Source organism: Echinops telfairi, unplaced genomic scaffold, assembly GCF_000313985.2.
Source record: "Echinops telfairi isolate 266 unplaced genomic scaffold, ASM31398v2 ScPeMD7_22;HRSCAF=79, whole genome shotgun sequence".
Lineage (NCBI taxonomy): Eukaryota > Metazoa > Chordata > Mammalia > Afrosoricida > Tenrecidae > Echinops > Echinops telfairi.
Genome location: NW_022103919.1, coordinates 6,553,711 through 6,568,721, shown reverse-complemented (window position 1 = coordinate 6,568,721; position 15,011 = coordinate 6,553,711). Strand labels below are relative to the sequence as shown.

At 45.3% G+C, this 15,011-nt stretch overlaps 1 protein-coding gene and 1 non-coding gene across 2 annotated transcripts in view; both read right to left on the bottom strand.

Annotated features, from left to right (window-relative positions):
* The window catches only part of PRRC2B (proline rich coiled-coil 2B), a 57,158-nt gene extending 45,849 nt beyond the window's left edge, over positions 1-11,309 (bottom strand). The window contains exons 1-4 of the mRNA XM_045288585.1: positions 11,144-11,309; positions 10,213-10,390; positions 7,277-7,379; positions 3,738-3,810 (exon numbers count right to left, since the gene is read on the bottom strand). The gene's annotated coding sequence lies outside the window, so the exon portion shown is untranslated. The remainder of the gene's footprint in view (positions 1-3,737; positions 3,811-7,276; positions 7,380-10,212; positions 10,391-11,143) is intronic.
* Positions 5,369-5,502, bottom strand: LOC115869178. The gene has a single exon (XR_004046041.1). It is a non-coding gene; the product is annotated as a small nucleolar RNA SNORA9 (small nucleolar RNA).
* Positions 11,310-15,011: the final 3,702 nt, after the last annotated feature.

Below are 15,011 nucleotides of genomic sequence, written 5' to 3'. Positions count from 1 at the left end.
AGAGAGAGAGAACACCACACCCTTGTTTGGCTCCCATGCAGAGTGAGTTACAAAGGGCAAAGGGTCAGGGAGGAAGGCTGCTGCTCCAGTCCAATTCCTTCCTAGAATGTGAAAGAAGTCGGTAAAGCCTTCTCATTGCCTGGGTGGCAGACAACCACCATTGTCAGCAAGTCCACCAATGCAGTCACTTGGTGGTAATGTATACAGAATGAATGCCTCTCGCAAAGTCTCCCCAAACAAAGGCCCCTCCCTGAAATTTGCATTTCTCCTCCTCCTAGGTTCCAGTTGCCATGATCTATCAAACTCCACATGACCAGACACACTCTTCAATCAGGAATCTGTTTCTTTGCTCTTTCATCCCCCACTCCCCATCATTCTTTTAACTTTACAGAAGAAACCTTTTCTTATTTTTCTTCCTGTCACCAGAAGAGCATCTGAGTAGCTTTTTTTTCCTCCCCCAATAAAAAAACACACCGCATCTTAGGAGTGAAATTAGATTCTTATCTGTAATAAGTAGCACATGCCCGAAGTCTGAGTATGTATGGTATGCCCGGCTCCCCCAATAGTTGAACTCACATTCCCTACAGGTATGATGCTTAATACTACAGATTCATGGGCTTTGTCAGAAAGATGCAGCTAGCTGGGACGCCTGCAGATGCACAAGGCAGCCATTCCCTTTAATAAAGAGGTCCAAGGTCAAACAAACCTGCCAGGTCTGTTAAGTGGTCACGTAACTCACCAGAGATAAATAGCCAAAGGATCAGGAAGAACTTCTGCTCTACTGAGGGGATGACTCCCGAGGGAGGTCGTTCATTTTGTTAATATGGTAGAATTAAAATTCAAAAACAAATAGCCAATGCTGCTGTTTCAACTTTGGTAAAAAATAATTAAATGGATGGATGAATCCTCCTTAGACACACAGGAGATAAAGGGTAGAATTCAAAATTTCAAACCAATAGCAGTAGTATCCCTAAGGTTTCAATGTTCCGTTTTTTATGTCAAACATGGGAATTCTTCACATTATCTCCTCTCTCCGGGACAAACGGAGGCAGTAGAATTCAGTGGTTTCCTCCAAGGTCACTTATTAAAGGACCTGAGCCTTGGAACTCTGGTCTCTGCCCAAACCACATAATCAGGGCACGTGGATGTGTTCCAGGGAAGGGGCTCTCAGGTGAGACAGACCAACATCAATATCCTGCGTGAGAAGAGTGGAATTCCAAAGAGTCATGAAAATGTTCATAGCTGATACCCCTCAGTCCTCACTGTTCTGCTGGACACATGACCCTGGCATAAGAGGTGAGCCAGGAGCCTGCTTCTCACCCCCACCTGGCAGGGCCTTGAGTGTGTCAACTCTCTCCTCTCCAGCTTCTGGACTTGCCTGTATCCTGAAGGAACTCTCTGATGTTTACAGAGTATTGTACTATACTCCACAATTACTCTTGAATTAACTTTTGGTTTTGACAGGTCAATAGTCCTATTGCTCGAAAGCAAAAAGGTATGCACTGAGACCTTCTCTTCCTTCCCTTCTGCCAGGCTCGCTTGCTCTCTTAAAAAAAAAGCCCTTTCACCCAGAGACTTCTCACAAATTAAACATGCTTTTGTTTAAGTGTATTTTCCTCACCCCCATTTTCTGCACAAACGGCACATTATACAGACTATTCTCTGCTTTCTTCAGCTCAAGAGTATATCTGAGATTTTGCCATAGCAGTAAAGAACGGTCACTTTAATGGCCCAATAGCAACTCATTAACGGACCATAAATTGATGGTGATTTCAAAGACCGCTTCTAAATTTTCAGTTGTTACAAGTAATCATATAAAAATGAGTAACGTGTAATTTCCCACACGGGCAAGTACAATTTATATGACCATCTCCTACAAGCTCAACTGCTAGCTAAGGACATGCATATGCATATCCCAACACTGTTGTTATGAGCATGTCACCGGGGCGACGTGCTCAGTGACTGCAAGACAGAGTAGGGTTTCCTAGACGGTGACCTCGATGGGCCTCTCCTCCCACCTCTCAACTGATGGACGCCCACTGCGGCTATCTGGGTCAGCAACCAAGCCCCTTTCCAGGGCGTGGCAGGGCTCCTTAGTATTTTGATAGGCAGGGAACTGTGATGTTTTTCTTCATCTTGGTAGGATCAAAACTAAAACATTCTACTTATTTAAAAAAAGGGAAGAATTGTAACTTCTCAAAAATACAGGGTATACTAACCTTGTATATTAATGCATCTTTAATAACCCAATGACCTCTCGGGTTATTGAGATGTGTATCCAGCACAGCCAAATTCTACTTCCCAGCTCCCTACTCCCAGAGCTCTCTCTCTCCAGCTCACATATCAGGTGGGAAAGTGAGCAATGCTAAGATGTGGGGCCACACTGCTTCTCCCTACTCCCTACTCCCTGCCCCCACCCCACCCCACAATGTATGGAGGGGGCCAAGCATTTGGATCTGGTTGCTCTGAAGAAGCTGGAGATTGGAAAGCTCCACCAAAGCCATTTACGGATTTGGTTATTTCACATTCAAGATTGAGGAAGTCTGCAACCCCACAGCCATTGAACCCAGAAGGGGCACGTCCTTCTACGTAATGGAGTCTGAGTGGGGTTTGGGGAAAGGGTGAGACTGTGTGTTCTAAAACAAGCCTTGGCTGACAGCAGGGATATATGGAAAATGGATGACAACTCCCAGACAGGAAGTAAAGGTCTACAGAAAGGTTGCCTAGGCTGCTTAAGCAAAGAAAGAACAAGTGTGGTATCTCATTAATGAATTACTTTGAAATAACTGTTCATCCTATTATGATTCCCTATGCAGCCTGGAGGGTTTGCCTAATTTGGTCTGCACAGTGTGCTCAAAATATCTGAATCACAACAATCAACTGACCCTAGTCCTGCATTAATTCTTAGCTGGCACCAAATGCTTGGGGTGGGGCAGGGTTGTGTATGAACAAAGTTACCTGTTGTCCAAGATACACACACTGTGGTGTGTCTCCATCCTAATCCCTTTCATCTATCACCCAAAGACCTCCCTACTTTGTTCCAGACCTGGCCTTGGCAGCCTCTGGAATTTACAATCCGCGATCTAAGCAGTTGCCCAGCATATAGCTTTGAAGACCTTAAAAAGGAGAAAACCAATCTCCCCTTCTCCCATCTCTCCAACCTTCCTCTAATCAATGTCTCTGTAGCAGCAGGAGCTGGCTGCATGTTCTGAGTGCTTCCTAGGCCAAGGGCAACACTAATGGATAACAAACACCACAGAACTCTCTGATTGCTTTTGTGTAAATGCTCAAAACCAAGCAAGGCAATCCCCAAGGCTAGATTATTTATAAACCCAGGCCTGAAGTTAACACCATGCAACACAACACCTCCTCCTTGCATTCCCAAGAGAAAGGAAGTAGATGCATCTTGGCAACACCACTGAACAGGTATTAATTCCATAAGCAGCACAGCCCAGCTGACGAATGCAGGGCCAGCCACTCCGGTCTCAAGAGGTACATCTTTAGCAATAATCATCAATGAGATCAAAGAGCCGACAGCATTCATACAATCAGCATTTCCACCAATGTAGTAAATGCAAGGGCTCCAGAGAGTATTAACCTCCTCAGGTTAAGAAATTCCGCAAAAGCATCCAGGCCAAAGACTGCCCCTAGACCCAACCAGAAAGGTGCAGGAAATGTACACCCCTTTCCTTACTCAACTATCCACCCCAATGCACCCCACTCCAACATGAACTTACCACCTTCGTGTCCTGCTGGCTTTCCATTCAGCTGTGCCCATGACTTTGGTCCACCTGGCACTGAATTTATATTCTGAAAAAAGGGAGAAAATTAGAAAACAGTCAACCCAGTAAATCTACTGTCTACTAGCTAAGCATGCTAGGACAAGGAGCTAAAACAGGCTTAAACCTCAGGTGGACACAACCACTCCCATTGGTGAGAAGTATTTAAACATAGCAACACTAGGGGCATCATCTTAAACTCTCTGCAATGGGCCTAAGGACCACATTACAGATAAAGACTAAGACAGGGGCAAGTGGCTAGTTCGGTCACCAGAGCTGGTCATACAGCACAGAAAGGTTTCAAGACCATGTTAGCCTTCACACTGTGGTCTGGAACATTTGTTAGGTTGTCTCTCATGTCCCCTAGAGCTACTCTGTCTTGCCACAGAGGAAGCAAAGCCTAATGCCAAATTATGTCTCAAAACAGTGCGTGCCAATTCTAACAGAAGAACGCAAACACCGGAAACCCAGTGTGCCTGATCTTTGCTGGACAAGCCAGTTACATCACCCTCTGTAATTATTGTTATTCTACAAGACATGCCTCCCCAAGTGAGAGGCCTTCCACCTTCCCTGATCTGGAGAGCTGCCACCTTGGACTCAGATCCACTGGTTTACCTTTAGTAAAAGCTAGGCACACCCTGCCTTACCAAATTCTTACCACACCCTGGGAAAGTAGGTTCAGAGAGGAGTGACTAGGCTTAAAACACCCAGCCAGAGTGGCAGGTCCAGGACATAGGTTCAGTCTGACCGTACCCAAAGGCCTTTAGGTCTGCAAACGCTGACCCTGTCTGCCTTTACCAACAACATTCAACTAACAACCTTGCCCTGGCAACCGAAGGCAGACGCACATAAAAGCCGGGGCAGAGGGTCCTACCACTTACTGGGCTAGGGATTAATTCTTCTTTCCTATCATTCCTCCCCATGCCCCCACTTACTGTTCTCAATATGCACACAAGGTTGGCAGCTGTTTCTCTTGCCTTCAATGTAGAACTGACAACAACCTTTTTATTGATTAGAATTGCTCTGGTTGCTGTGTGTACGGTCCACACAGAACACAGGTGGAATGTACCAGCAGCATGACTGAGCAGTGAAGTTGGGAAAGCACAAGAATTCAACAGGAAGAAAGGAGGTGCTAGGATGGGTCTCTACTCTCCTTCTTCGTTCGGAACACTGCAAACCCGCCCGCACCTCCCACTTGGTGCTGAGAGACACTGGGATTATTTCCCTGCCCTTCCTCATCAGGGGCTGAAAGAACATATGCCTACAGGACCCAAAAGAGGCTAATAACATCGCTGGTGACATTCACTCAAATATAAATTCAACAGGATCCAGTCGATTTAAATCAATAGACAGGGATTCTTTAAAGAGCAGAAACTGCTGTTCCTATCTCTGGGGTAAAATTTTAAAGCTCTCCAAATCCTGGGCGTCTCTTCTTCCTCCTCACTTGCTTCCAGAAACGAGAGAAAAAACCCCTAAGTAACAGTTAAGAGGCACTGCCCGCAAGACGAAGCAATCCACCTGCCAACTCCAGGACTGGGCTTCTCTACCCTGACTTCAGAATAACCCCCTTGGAAAATGCTTTTTCCTTCCTCTGTCTGAAATGTCCATAACCTCGCTCTGGAGATGGCCCATAGCAAGGCCTCCAACTATTTCAACACTGTTCTTGCAAGCACTGAAGGAAGCACAGGGTCACTCCAGACCCAGGCATGCTATAGGCTTGCCAGGCAGTTTTTTTCTAACAGCTGGCCAAACCTTCCTCAGTGAAGAGCCGATCCAGCAGTATCAGTGGTGAGGTTCAAGTATATCTGATTCTGAACAAGTTCCATGGGTGATTCATATATACAGACTGGGTTGAAAAACCAGGATTCCATATTCTCATAGCTTTGAATTACAGTGGGGGGAGGGGGCATGAGAGGGGGATGTAAATCCAACAGGACCCAGTGGATTTAGACCAACAGATGAGGATTTTTCACAAAAACCTGGTTTGTTTTCCCCTTTAATCTTAAAAGTATAGCTCCCAAGAGGATGAAAGCATGGGGGTGGGGGTGGGGGGGTGTTTCTCCTTCTGGCAAAGCCACAGACTTTTCCCATCTACGAGAGGTCTTTAAAAAAGTTTGTGGGACGTCAGACAGGGCAAGATATGACAAAATACCCATTTATAAACTATCAAGGGCTCATGCGGGAGGGGGGAGCGGGGAGGGAGGGGAAAAATGAGGACCTAATGTCGGGGGTTTAAATGGAGAGAAAATGTTTTGAGAAACAATGTACAAATGCGCTTTACACAATTGATGTGTGTATGGATTGGGATAACAGTTGTATGAGACCCTAATAAAATGTTAATAAAAAAAAAAAATTATCTACATGAGACCAAATGGGCAACCACTGCTCTGCACCAAGATAGAAAGGGAAAGGAAGAGAGCAAGAGAAATCAGATGCCTGGGAATGAAATGAACCAGAGAGCAGGATGAATGAGATTGTGGACACGTTATGAAAAACATAACCAAAGTCACTAGTTAATTCGTGTAATAATTGTTAAATGGGAACCTAATTGGCTGTGTAAACGTTCATGGAAAATTCAATAAAATATTTTTTAAAAATAAAAATAAAAAAGTTTGTGGGAAAATGAAGTGAAAATAAAATTTTCCCATGAACTTTTGGAAGCACTCCCCTCGCTTGGTTACATTATTACAGGTGGAGAGTAGCATCTCTGGCCTTACCCACACTGCCCAAACAGCAATACCAAAGGAAAACCTGGAAGAGTCATGATGCTGTCAAGACACCTCGTGAAGGCTAGGACTTTTTGACTACACATCTTTATCTTCTAAAAAAGGTTTCACAGACTTTTCAACTAGATTTCTAGCCATCAGCTAAATCAACCCTCCTGCAATCCCCCCATATAGAGACAGACTCTAATGCACAAGTATAGTATTAGCTGTTTCTCAGTTAAATAATGAATTTCTTTAGAAATAAACATTTTGTAAATGGATCAACAAATAATGAGTGAAAGCTGAGTGCTTTCCAAAGTGTGCCTGGAAACACAAAGCCTTGGAGACATTTGGCAAATATGAGTTCCTAGGAAAATTTAATTTGGAAAATGCTCTCCATCGAGCCCTCTTCTGAGAGACAAGCCCCCTAACATGCACCCAGGAGCACAGCACGCTCATTTTGTGTTCTAAACTCTCCTGGGCTATCACTTTTGTCTTCCTCTGACTCTGGTTTTCCAGGGAGCACATTGGGAAGAGGCCTGGCCAAGCCCGAAATCTAGTCTGAGGGGCTGACAGGAACAAAAGTAGCTAGTTAGGAGTCTAGTTTATATTTGGGGTCTTTCACCAAAAGCTGTAGATTAAATTGATTCAACTGACCACGGATGATAACAATCTTTAAGCCTCAGTTTCTAAAGGCTCTTAAATGAATGGGTTATGCTGGACCACACCCCTCGGTGACAACTCCCCCCACCCCACAACAAGGGCTATGAGGCCCGATAAAATAGAACCTACCTCCTGACTGATTGACTGTGTCGGTTTCTGTAAGTTGGAAACAGATTTCTGCAAACCCGGCTGCGGCTGCGACTCCGGCGGCTGAGAGGCCGTTGCACTGGAACTAGACAAAGACAGGACAAATAGATGAGTTGACCAGGTGCCTCTGAATTCAGAAGCTACAGCTGGGAGCAAATACCCCCTCTGACAAGGAAAGAGAACACCTTCCCCAACAGACTGTTAGGCCAACAAAGACTAATGAAACTGAACTATGTTTGAGGTCTGTTCACTCTGACAGTTTACTGGGTAGGGTACTTATCTGCCTCTTGGCATTCTCTGGCTGCAATGATTTGAAAGTTCACTGCAAGCAACAGAAGCCATGGAAGTCAGTGGGGAAAATGGGTGACCAGAAAGCAGGGGCTCCAAGTCTCTAACTCCTGAACCAGTGCTCACAGATACAGGGCGTTGACTGCCCTGGTCTGCCATGAGCAGACCACCAGGTAGTTCACGCACAATTTGCTTAATTCATCCATTGCAATCCCCTCGATGCACTATCTTTTTTGTTGTTGTTCAAAGAAATATATATTCCTGGTGAAAATAAGTGTATAAATACATATGATGCAGAACTGATCCTAACCTCATCTCCCAGAGGAAAAGTACCACACAAATTTTCCTTTACATAGCTAACATCACCAATGGGCCACAGCCTCACTCAGTCATCTCCAATTGTTTTTCTATTACAGATAAAACTGTATGGACATTTGTGTATTACTTCCTTTGTACTGTGTATAAGCAATTTTATTAGTGTAAGAACCTAGACAAAGAATCACTGGATCAAAAAATATTAAGTGTTTTGAAATTTTAGTATTGCCAAACTGTCTCCCTGTGTCCTTCAATGCACCCTCCACAGAAATCCTGGAAGAGAACCGCTAGGAAGGTTTCTGAAGGAAGCCTTCCTGACTCAGCAGCCTCCCAGTCATTCAATTCAACTTTTCAACAGAGGAGGTTTGGGAGAGAGGGCAGCCATCCATTTGGCCAGAATCCACCCAGTGCCAGTGGCTTATCTGTAAGTTGAAGCCAAACTCCACAAATACACGGTCTTCCAAGGTTTACTTAACCCAAGTAACAACTCACCATTCATGATTATTACAACTCACCATTCAAAGTTATTACAAAAATCCTTCTCTTACATCACCTTCTACCTAAAATAGAAGCTTCTGGATAGTGTCTCCAAACCTGTGCATGGACTCCCAGCAAGGCCCAACCTGCCCCTCCCAACTCCACCACCTCCTTGAGGAATGATATGAGACAGGGGGCAGCAGCCAGCCACTGCCTTAGGTTTGCTGCTTTACTCCAACTCTCTCTCTCTCTCTCTCTCATACCTCATCCCTGGAAGAAGTGCTTTACAAATGTCATTAAAGCTGTATGACCATTTTAATTTTAATCCTGGGTGTCGCTGGATAAAAGGGGTAACACTTCCTTCTCTAGAAGTTCCAGTCACAGAGGTATTTCTTTATTTAAGAGTGAAATATGTAGTATTCGTTTCATGACAGAGCTCAGAGTGTGCACCATTTAAACAGAGAGGTGGTAGTAATTGTGGACACATTTCCTGTGTGCCTGGCTCTGTGCACTACACTGGTCAAGCCTGATCTCACTTATTCCTGTAACCACCTGTCTGAGGAAAACCTTAGGCCCACAGAAGAGCACAAGTCCAACCGGCCTCTAGGCTCCATATAACACTAGCAGACCCTGGCAGGAAGTCACAGCCCAGGTCTGTCCAATGACTAAGTCATACCTATACTGCATACTCAATATGATTCCTAAGCAAAACAAAAAACAAAAGAAAATACTGAAGACTTCTCAGTTACTACTTTAGAATCATCTGACTAGATTGTTTGCTCGCTCTGCATCCTGTTATGCTAATTATAGGGAGCAGTTTTACAAAGCTGCCACCACTGCTTTCAATGTGGCTGGAAAGCAAAGGGCCCTGACTGGCAGTGCCTGGTCACTTTTACTCTTCCCACGCATCTATGGACAGGCCAGAAGAGCGCAAGGGCAAGTGGGTGCATGAGACTCAACCATGTTTGTTGTCATTCCCCCAGAGGCAAGCCTGAGAAGCAGGTTTTTGCCTGCCAGTCTACAAAGGCCTGCCTCCCGCCCCCACCGCCTACTTTTGTGTCTGTCCTCTGACTGGCTGGAACACAGAATCAGAGGTGCCTAAAGGTGGAAGGGGACTCAGCCCAGCCTGAGTGTGAAGGGTTTGCCCAGAGTTTGCCACAACCCCAGGCAAAGCTGGAACAAAGTAGGGCCCTAGGCTTTCGGCTCCACCAAAACAACAGCCACAACAGTAGCTATGTTCCTCTAATGATGATAATTCGTGCCAGGCCCTGGGGCCCCTAAGGCTTCTGAAAGTGGTGTTGGCAGTGGGTGAGCCCCTGGGAGGCTGTACAATGACCCTGGATAATGACGATTCTGTGCTGTGCTCATTAAGAAGTGAGCTGCTTGGAGCAATGTTGGCAGTCTCTTCTGCTTGGGAAACTGCTGGGCTCACAGATAGAAAGGGCCCCCCGTGTTTCTCATCTGGAGCCCAGAAACAGGGCCTGTCACCGGGAGTGCGATGTGCAAATGCCAGCTTTACTGTGCTTGTTACAGGAGCTGGGCCCGGCCATTGCATAAGCACCTCAGGTGGGGTGAGGCCTTTCTTAATGAGGCACAGGAGGCACTGGTCACCTGGGACAAAGCTGCCCACAGAAACGCTGGTGTGTCAACTCCAGAAGCTGGAAAAATGAAAGCCTGGAGCAAGAAACAAAGATACCAAAAGGGTCACTTGGTATCTCTCCATCGCTCTTGGTCTGCTGCTGCAACACCAGCTGCCAAGCTGCCAACAGGAAGGATTCTAGAAGCCAGTTGTGGAGTTCCAGCTTCCTATTCGCCATCTGCCTGTCTCGGCTGCTTACCTCTTTGGGTCTTGCTGATCCTGCTTGTTTGCCCATCCCGTCCCGTCCTTGGGTACTATAACAATGTTGGGGTCGTTTCCTTTGTTTTCAGATTTCAAGCTTGGCAGGTTTGCAGGCGGTGGCATACGCCGGGCTGTGGCAACTTTCCCAAGACTCTGTAAGCCATGTCTAGGAATAACTGCAGGAAGGGAGAGATGGAAACAGACATCACAGGGAAAGTTAACAGAAGGAAAGAGGTCCAATTCATTCCACTCCATTCTCAAACCCCACAAGATCCCGAGAAAGCCAAGCAAACAAAACCCAAGGGGCAGTGGAAACAAGCAAATGTGTTTGGTAGTCACAGCTCTTCAACAAGGGCTTTAAGGACAGAGGGGCTGCTGGCAATGCGTGCAGAGGCTTTACTTGTGGGCAGGAAAAGCTACAGGGAGTGGAATTGGGTCTATGGCATCCCATGCCAGAACCCCCACTCTTTAAGTGGAGACTGGTGAAGAGAGTCTGCTAGTACCCAAACCACGCCCACAGAGGGCTCCTCTTGAAGTTCCTAAGTCCTCTAGGGTGTGTGAAAGATGGACATGCACTTCACTCAAGTTCCAGATTCTGAGAACAATGATGCCTAAAAAAGGCAATGCTGATAAAAACAAAATGCCAGTCTACTGAGCACACTGAGAATGTCCACAGCTTCAATTCAATAAGACAAAGAAATGATTATAGCATAAGAACAGAGTCAGCATAGTTATGGTTCTGAAATTAAACAAGAAACAGAAGGTGGAGGTGATCTGGCCTCCCCAAAACTACTTGACTGAGAAAGGTGCCAGTTTGCATGGACCTTATCTGTGTGACTTGGTGGGGCACTCTTTTGACTTACAAATTCTTTGACCTGGGAGTTGTTTAACAGAATCAGGAAGAACTGGAGTTAACTTCTGGTCCTTACCTGAGGATCTGGTCGCGTCTACTGATTTTCCTTTATACTTATCAAACAGGCTGAGAGTCGAGTACTTGCTTTTCCCATCCTTGCCCTTGGTTATTTGCCCCAAACGATCGGACATTGCGATGAAATGTCATCTAGTAAGGAAATTTTTCTCGGCTCCACTCCCAATCTGCCTTTGGAATGGGGAAAAGGAAAAAAAAGTGTCAATCCACCATAAACTTCCACCCAGACCGAAAAACATGCTTCCAGGGGGGTTTAATGGGGAGGATGGAGGTGATGACTCTCCTTGAAATTTTGACCAAAACTTTGAAATCCATCCCCAGAATAATGGCCTTTTCTCTCCCTGGAAGTTTAGCTTACATTTAAAGGGTGTTTTGTAGATATCCACCCTCCCCTAAGAACTCTCACTGTGCTCTGGAGTGGCTGGAGTTTATAACTACATAGGACTAGCTGCCATTAACCCCAGAGAAATGAAAACTTTGACACGCTGTGCCCTCTAAGTGAAGGACAGCTCTTCAAGATGGAAAATGGAGTGCCGACTACTTGTGGCTCATTCTTAACAGCAAAAATGAGGCAAGCAGAATGGGGGAGGCACACATCCCACTCAGCTCAAGGCTATTCATCTCCAGGACGAGAAAAACAAAATCAAGGGAGGCAACGAAAGTAAGTAAATCATCCAGAACAGCTGGGCATGTGCACTTTTCAAAATAAAGACCCAGCATCCATAGAGAAAACCTCTGCTCCAGCAACACAAACCCAGCAGGGGAGGGGCATAGGTGCACACACAAGCAGGCCTGAGAGACCCTGAGGGAGCTGCACCAACCAACGACGTCCACACAGCAATAAACTTGAAAGGGTCACCCCAGGAAAGGTGCCTCCTCTGCTCCATCCAATTGTGTGATGAGCCCACTGAATCTTGGCTCACCTGTTTATTCATTTACTCTTGGACTCACTCATTTTCTCCACTTTACTTTATTTCTTTACTTATTCTTACTCACGGCCTACCACATATCAGTAAATATTGGGGGTCAGGCACTGAAGACCCCTTAAGATGAAATCAGATGCAGTTCCTGGCTCAAGGCCTTTTATTCCACACCCAACCTTGGCTATAAGTTTTGTCTTTATTACGGAGTCTGTTGGGTGACTGGAATAAGCCACCATTACTTCCCATTATAATTAAAGCATGACCCCCCGACACACCCCCCCCAAAAAAAAAGCTAGTCTCTTTCCTTTTGCCCTGGACAGTCCCTGAAAGCAAGATGGGTCACCAGCAGCTCTACTGGAGCCATCCTTGAAAACCCGGCTAGGGCTCCTGCTCCTGCTGGGTGCATTCGAACTGGCACAGTCTGATCTGGAAATACAGCCTGTGTTTCTGTCAACACTCAGAGATTCTTGACTTCATCAAGCTGGACTAAGTGATCTTTGAATGGATTATCCAAGACAGCTACCCAAAATCTTTCAATTTCAAGTCAAAAAAATAAAGCTAAAGCATCATTATAGAAGCACATCGATTGTTTGTCCTTAATGGTATTATGGGGACCACTGTAGAAAACGTCCATTGGACAATACAAGGCCACTGCATCATCCTACTCTGAAGCCGTGCAGCCAGACCAGCAGGGAGCACCAGTGTGTTGGGATGCATTTTCCTGTAGCCCCCTCCCAAAAGAGTCTTTTAAGAAAAACCCTGTATTGTATATGAGCTAAGATGAATTAGAAGCCCTATCCAATTTTGCTCCTATCTTAAATATAGTATGAGAACACAAAAGAGTAAAGAAGAGTTACAAACTGTGGCTAGAGGTGGGAGGAGAGTAGCAAGATGGGAGAAGCTAAGAGTACATGCCTGTGAACAAACTGAGCCCAGTGCTGGAGCTGCCTGTGAAACAAATGTGCGCTGACATTAACACTGGGTCTTATCCATCCTTTCAACTCACAGCTTTCCTCTCGTCCCTGCTATAGACCCAGAATATGGAGGGATGTAATTCTCATAATGGACACCACCAGGTAAGTGCTATGAGCTGGTCAACCGAGCTCCTCGTTTTTTGGGAACTGCTCCTCAACTTGCATGGCTTCAATCACTCTGACTGGACATTTGACTCCCTTCTTCACCCAAATCCGGCTTCATTCAGCTGTAGCCAAGGGGCAGGGCCAAGGGCCAAGTACTGCTAGGATGTTGGCAAACATAGGGCATGTTCCATTGTGACAGTGAAAGGAATGCTACTTGCATTCAGTGACCAAGCCCAGGGGCACAGAGTGTAGGGGGTGCAAGAGAGTCTAGCATGATGAAGACTGTACCTTGGAAACTGCTCATGAATGCTCCCTGCTCCCAGCTGCCGTGTCAAGAGGCACTCAATACCAGAGGTCCACCCCCAGAGGTCTGCCCTACCTACCAAGAGCCAGGAACAGCAATTGACCGGTGCTCAAGACCTGCTAGCCTCTTCACACCTTTACCCTTAAACCTCCCTGAATCTAAGCAGCCTCTGCTGAGCTTTAGTCTCACCTCCTAACAGTTCTTTCAAGGCAGGGATGATTTAATAGGTTCGAAAACATAAATAAACTTGAATTTCTCTGTGAAGACTAAATGAAATCTAATTATCAGAAACTTGTTACATCATATCAAGAGTGAAAAAGAAAAGACCACTTGGAGTCAAAACTGCATGGTATTGGTATAATGACAGATACTCAGACCAATGGAAAAGTACTGAAAACCCAGAAATAAAATCATCAGCATACAGAAAACTGATCTTTGATAAAGGCCACAAAAATATCACATGGGAAGTGGATGCCCTCTTCAACAAGTGGTGCTGGAAAAATGGTTATCTGCCTGCAGAAAAATGAAGAAAGACCCTTATCTCACTCCATGTACAAGAATAAATTCAAGGGGGGAATCACAGACCTCGAGGTAAAACCCCAAACTATTAGGGCCATCAATGAGGGAATTGGGACCAGCATATGAACTTTGGTGCAGGGAATACATAAGCTATCAGAAATAGGGAAGGCCACAAATACAGATGAGTCACAAATTGACAAGTGGGATATACTGAAGATAAAACACCTGTATACATTGAAAGAATTCACCAAGAGAGTTAAGTATTAAGAGAGTCCACGGACTGGGAAAACATCTTTAGCAATGACACATCAGACAGAGGCCTTATTACTAAAATCTACAATACTCTGCTAGCTTCCAAAAAGAAAAAAACTAATTGCCCAAAGAGGAGGACCTGAGCAGAAGTTTCACAAAGGCAGAAATCCGAATGGCCAATAAACATGGGAAAATGTTTCCGATCATTAGCGATGAGAGAAATTAAAACAACAATGAGATATCACCTAACACCCTCAAAGATAGCCCAATTAAAAAAATCAGAAAACAACAAGTGTTGGAGGGGCTGTGGTGAGATAGGAACTCTCATCCACTGCTGGTGGACCTGCAGGTATGTATAGTCATTGTGGAAATTGATTTGGCGGTATCTAAAACAGATGGAAATTGAGCTACCATACGACCCAGCAATCCCCCTACTGGACACATACCCCGAAGAGGCAAGAAACAAACCACAGCCAACATCTGTGCTCCAATGTTAATTGCAGCACAATTCACAATTGCAAGGAGTTGGAAACAACCCAAACTTCCATTAATAGATGAATGGATTAAAAAACTGTGGTACATACATACAATGGAGTACTACGTAGATGGCAGGGGACAGACCAAATCCAGGGATACATATGGTAGCCAACTAAAAAGGGGAAAAAGGAGAGAAAAAAGAAAAAAGAAATGGGTAGCAGGGGAACAGGGCACTAACCCACCCAAGGGGAGGGTATTGTTTATATCTCCACAGGGAAAGAGGGACCAGACTTCAACTGGTGCTCCAAGATGTGA